We start from the raw sequence: 6,264 nt of genomic DNA, 5'->3' as shown, positions 1-6,264 counted from the left end.
TGGGCTGGGGTCACGAGCGGTGGCGTTGGGCCAGAAGGCACCACCTTGTCGCGTCACACCACGGCGCCTTGGCCTACAAAGTAAACAGCACCAAGTAAGGAGCACCGGCGATCGGGACCCGCCGGATCGCTATCACGGCAGGCGGAGGCGTCTGTCACGCTTCGCCTGCGGCCCAGGGTCTGCAATTACTGCTTCACAGTAAACACGTCTGGTCGCCGCCGTGTGGCCCACACCTGCAGACTGGCTCCGCGAGTTTCAGCTCCTGCGTACAGTGGCCTTTCAGAATACGAGGTGCGTCTAAAATAGGACCAAACACACACACGAACGAGAGAGAGAGAGAGAGAGAGAGAGAGAGAGAGAGAGAGAGATATCCCAAATGGAAATTACGGCCCCATTATTTTCAAAAGCACAGACCATGCCTAAAAGCGAATTCTAGTGAAACGAGACTTCTTATTTAATTTTTATTTACTTATTTTTTTAATCATTTTTTTAATCAGACATAATTAGAGCCATCAGAACCAATCTTACATCTGACCACGGTTTCACATATATACTTTTTTTACAGCATAGTTACCTAAGAAATAACAATTTTAGAGAAGCAAAGTTGCTACTCACCATATAGCGGAGATGCTGAGTAGCAACTTTGCTTCTCTAAAATTGTTATATTCCATCTTGCATTTTCCATTTTCTGAAATAACAATTTTAATATAAAAAATAGTTTTAAAATGATCTTAGTGTTTATAGTAATAAGGTGAGATATATAAAGTGTGACAGACTTGTAATGCCACGCGGGATTAGCCGAGCGGTCTTGGGCGCTGCAGTCATGGACTGTGCGGCTGGTCCCAGCGGAGGTTCGGGTCCTCCCTCGGGCATGGGTGTGTGTGTTAGTCCTTAGGATAATTTAGGTTAAGTAGCGTGTAAGCGTAGGGACTGATAAGCTTAGCAGTTAAATCCCATAAGTTTTTTTTTTTTAAAAAAAGAAACAGACTTGTAATAAACATTTCACAGATAGGAATGCCTTGTTGCTGAAACAGATGTTCCCCTCATCTACGGATAGTATGAAAACAAGACTGATAGAGCCCGCTATACGAGTCAACGCCGTTAGTGGTAGATCGTGATTCGATAGCGTCCAATAACTGGTTCGCCGGTTGTTTGTCACGCCAGTTGATTACTAATAACGAGCATCAGCGCCGCTTGCTATAACCGACAGCAACAACAACAGAGAGAGCAGATGTGGAATACGTGTTAACTTCGAGGCGTGCCTCTTAACGATCGCTAGCCAAGGCACCTCACCATTACCAGCATACGGACACGCAGCTTCTGTTGTCTGTGTTCCAGATCTCGCCCGCGCCACGCGTGATCTTTCTGGTTGGCCGTTCACGCCACACTAGCTGTGCCGAGTTTTCTCTCTCTTTTGCTGTTGTACACACACACACTAGGTTTCTCTTCTTAATACTCTCAGTATTTCCGGATTTAGAACACAGATACTCCGGATGCTGCTTACGAGTGGAAGGTTTCAACAGGTTCTCCATTCGCTAAAGTCTTACACCTCCTATATACCGCACGTATCATAATCAACAGCAGAAACTCACATGAGTGAAAGTACCCAATAATAAAAGAAAAAAACTTTCCGTGATCATATAATAATGCGAGTGTGTGATTACGAGCTACCACAGGCTTCACTATGAAACATTGGCATATTACCTACTAATGCATCTGAAATGAAAAATTTTCGAATGAACTGGACGTTCATGAAACTGACCGAAAATGCCAATTTTCAATTTTTATTTATTAATACAACTCATGGACAATAAGTTCCCAAAGTTTCGATGATGAAATAGCATCCGAAGTGCCTAAAAAATAATTAAATGTGCGTTGCAACCTTCCTACCACGCCCATTTTTTGAAGCAACATTTCAATACTAGATCGGTCAACAACTATACCGTGGATTACTTTCAAGCAAACTTGCACAGGATACATGGCTAATGGCTCTGAGCACTATGGGACTTAACATCTGAGGTCATCAGTCCCCTAGAACTTAGAACTAATTAAACCTAAAGACATCACACACATCCATGCCCTATGTAGGATTCGAACCTGCGACCGTAGCGGTCGCGCGGTTCCAGACTGAAGCGCCTAGAACCGCTCGGCCACAACGGCCGGCACAGGATACATCTAGAAGGGCGTGATATATACTGTTTGGTTTCATAGATCATCTGTTGGTCAACGCTGTGACACATACTCTTTGGTTTTTTAGGCCATCTCTTGGACATTGGGGGCACAACAGACTCGCAAAGAAGATAACGAACACTCTTCAAGTGTATCGTGGTAAGGCTCTCAGACAGAAACTATTCAGTGTATGTGGCATGAAAAGCGCAATATGAGCTACATATTTCAATATACCATCAACGGATGAACATCCCATTCATCATCTGTGCCACATTAGCTGGTGTACATACCTACAGACTCAAAAGGTTAACAACCCTACATTCACAAGGAGAGACTTCCAAACTGCATCCTGGATGTTGTCAAGCCCACTTACAGGTTTCTGGTCGATGCTGAAAATCTAAATAAAAAGTGTGTTCATGGCGAAACCCAGAATCGAAATGAGGCTCTAAATGTCTCTAAATTTATTAACATGGCTTTGATGCCAAAAACCGCATTACGCTACAGTTGTCAGAATTGCGACTTTTGGCGCTATTCTTCTAGTTCATGGTGGAAATTTAGGGCGGAGAAAGTATTAGAGAGAATGAGCTTCAAGGCCGGAAATTTCAATCATGACATATTAAGAAAAATAGATTTAAAGCGCCTCTTTACTACTGAAGAGTCAGTTAAAGACCTGGTAAAGGAAAGAAGGCAGAAAACAAGACACCAGAAGAAAAGCTTTTAAGGGAAAGAGGTCTCTGAGTACAAGTCTGCGGCCTTCTGAAGAGGTGACATAAGAAAAAAACGTTAGGTTGAGCTTTAAATTGCATTTCCTGAAAATTATGTTTTTTTAAAGTTAACGTACATTTTTCTCAGAATCTATGAAGGCTAGATTTATGAAATTTTGTACAATCATTTCTATAAACCCCATAAATTTTGTCTCAAGAGCAACATTTGAATTTTGCGTCTAAGCTGAGATATGGGGCAAAGCGCCTGGAATTTTGCATGAATTTTATGTTACAATTACGGAATTGCAACTAAAAATTAATAAAATTCTCCAATTTAATACATTCAAAAGACCTAACGAGAGAAACTTGCTATATTCAACGAGATTAAACAAAGAAAATTTTGTAGAAATTTCTTGAATAGTTTCTGAGAGAAAGGTATACATATTATTGTTTTAAAATAAAATGTTTAAATTATATAAAAAAGAAGTTAAATACATATAATCCATGGCACTTAACAGTATGTGTGTTAATTTAATTAAAGCATGGTACAAAATGTGATTGCCAAATCTTCAAAATTGTGGATTTAGTGCATCTTTTAAATAGTGTATGTTTTTCATGGATGTCCTCCTTTTAAGTCCCCATCTAATCGGGCTAAAATTTCACTCATTGATTCCTAAACAATAAATACAATAATTCTTCTGCACGTTACACGTTACAATTTACTGCACGTACACCCACACCTGTTAGAGGTGTTCCTCCCATTTAGATGCAACACTGCACTTGTTTCTGCAGCCAATTGTTAACACCCCGTCATCGTCTCGTAAAGCTCGACGAGGATTCGCCGACCGCGGTGGTCTCGCGGTTCTAGGCGCGCAGTCCGGAACCGCGCGACTGCTACGGTCGCAGGTTCGAATCCTGCCTCGGACATGGATGTGTGTGATGTCCTTAGGTTAGTTAGGTTTAACTAGTTCTAAGTTCTAGGGGACTGATGACCTAAGATGTTAAGTTCAATAGTGCTCAGAGCCATTTGAACCATTTTTTTTTGACGAGGATTCGATGCACAGATTCGTCAACCATATCAACAGCAGTGTTGTACAGTTCACTTTTACATGACCACTGACAGAAAAATCCAGAGAATTCAGGACAACTGATCTTGGGGCCAAGTAACAGGCTCAATTCGACTTCTCCATTACAGACGATACTGGCAGCAAAATGTTCTGGTGCAGCCTCACCAAGTAGAAAATTTCGCGACGCTGGGCAAGAACATTCTGTTAGATCACACCGAAGAAACCAAAGGTATTGTTGCCCCAACAAGTTTGTTCTTATTATTATTTTTGTAAGAAGTGTGTTGCCCTATGAGACCATTAACTAGTACCCCTAATCACACAAGGTTAAATGCGCGGTTAAAGGCGCTACAGTCTGGAACCGCGCGGCCGCTACGGTCGCAGGTTCGAATCCTGCCTCGGGCATGGATGTGTGTGATGTCCTTAGGTTAGTTAGGTTTAAGTAGTTCTAAGCTCTAGGGGACTGATGACCTTAGAAGTTAAGTCCCATAGTGCTCAGAGCCATTTGAACCATTTTTTAATCACACATTCAGTCAAAGACGTTGCTAGTGGGGTGACTCATGAACAGCATGAGGGTTACGTCACATATGATCCCAACTGGATGGAAACTTAATCTAAAAGTTTACAAATACATGTGGACTAACTAGGACTCTATTCCATACTGAAATCAGTGGCAGTTCATAGCAATATATACGCAGTTATGTGGACGGACATGAAACGGAAGCAGTGGTTGGGAAGGGAGTGAGACAGGGTTGTAGCCTTTCCCCGATGTTATTCAATCTGTATATCGAGCAAGCAGTAAAGGAAACAAAAGAAAAATTCGGAGTAGGTATTAAAATCCATGGAGAAGAAATAAAAACTTTGAGGTTCGCCGATAACATTGTAATTCTGTCAAAGACAGCAAAGGACTTGGAAGATCAGTTGAACGGAATGGACAGTGTCTTGAAAGGAGGATATAAGATGAACATCAACAAAAGCAAAACGAGGATAATGGAATGTAGTCGAATTAAGTCGGGGGATGCTGAGGGCATTAGATTAGGAAATGAAACACTTAAAGTAGTAAAGGAGTTTTGCTATTTGGGGAGAAAAATAACTGATGATGGTCGAAGTAGAGAAAATGTAAAATGTAGACTGGCAATGGCAAGGAAAGCTTTTCTGAAGAAGAGAAATTTGTTAACATCGAGTATACATTTTAGTGTCAGGAAGTCGTTTCTGAAAGTATTTGCATGGACTGTAGCCATGTGTGGAAGTGATACATGGACGATAAATAGTTTAGACAAGAAGAGAATAGAAGCTTTGTAAATGTGATGCTACAGCAGTATGCTGAAGGTTAGATGGGTAGATCACATTTAATGAGGAAGTATTGAATAGAATTGGGGAGAAGAGGAGTTTGTGGCACAACTTGACAAGAAGAAGGGACCGGTTGGTAGGACATATTCTGAGGCATCAAGGGATCACAAATTTAGTATTGGAGGGCAGCGTAGAGTGTAAATATCGCAGAGGGAGACCAAGAATGAATACACTAAGCAGATTCAGAAGGATGTGGGTTGCAGTAGGTACTGGGAGATGAAGAAGCTTGCACAGGATAGAGTAGCATGGAGAACTGCATCAAACCAGTCTCAGGACTGAAGACCACAACAACAACAACAACAACAATTTTCCAAAAGGGCATGTTTGAGAACCCATGTTTAAGATAACGTTTTTGCCTCTATTACCCTATATTTACGCCCTGTCAGTGTTCGCCATTAATTGTGATACATCCTGTACCTGTAAGAAGAAAAAAGTCTTGTGACTAGGAAAAGCGAAGCACACAGTGGGTGGTCAGAAATATAGAAACAAAAGAAACGGAAGATGTTACTATGCCAAACACGGTGTAGAAAACACTTTGGCATTCAAAACTAGTTCCAGTCGTCTCAGACTGGATAAATACAGGTCCTATAAGGTTTTGGGAAACTTATACCATTCTTCTCGCAAAATTGTGGCGAGTTCAGCTAACGATGATGGAGGTGGATATCGAAGACGCACCCCTTTCTCCAGATCAAACTTCAAAGCCTCAGTAACATTGGGATCTGGAGACTGTGGTCGCCAAGGGAGATGCGATAATAGATCCTCGTGCTCACAAACGAGTCTTGGACAATGCGAGCAGTATGAACAGGGGCCTTTTCGCCTTGGAACACAGCATGACAATTGAGGAAGAAACATTGTACCAGGGGATGGACCTTATAAGCTAAAATCGCCACATAAACCTTGACAGTATAGCGACCTCGCAGAGTAACCATGGGGTCCACACAATACCACGACATGGCTGCCCAAATCATCATCGCCGG

This window comes from Schistocerca nitens, chromosome 2 (assembly GCF_023898315.1).
Source record: "Schistocerca nitens isolate TAMUIC-IGC-003100 chromosome 2, iqSchNite1.1, whole genome shotgun sequence".
NCBI lineage: Eukaryota > Metazoa > Arthropoda > Insecta > Orthoptera > Acrididae > Schistocerca > Schistocerca nitens.
Note: the sequence above shows the minus strand (reverse complement) of the source record.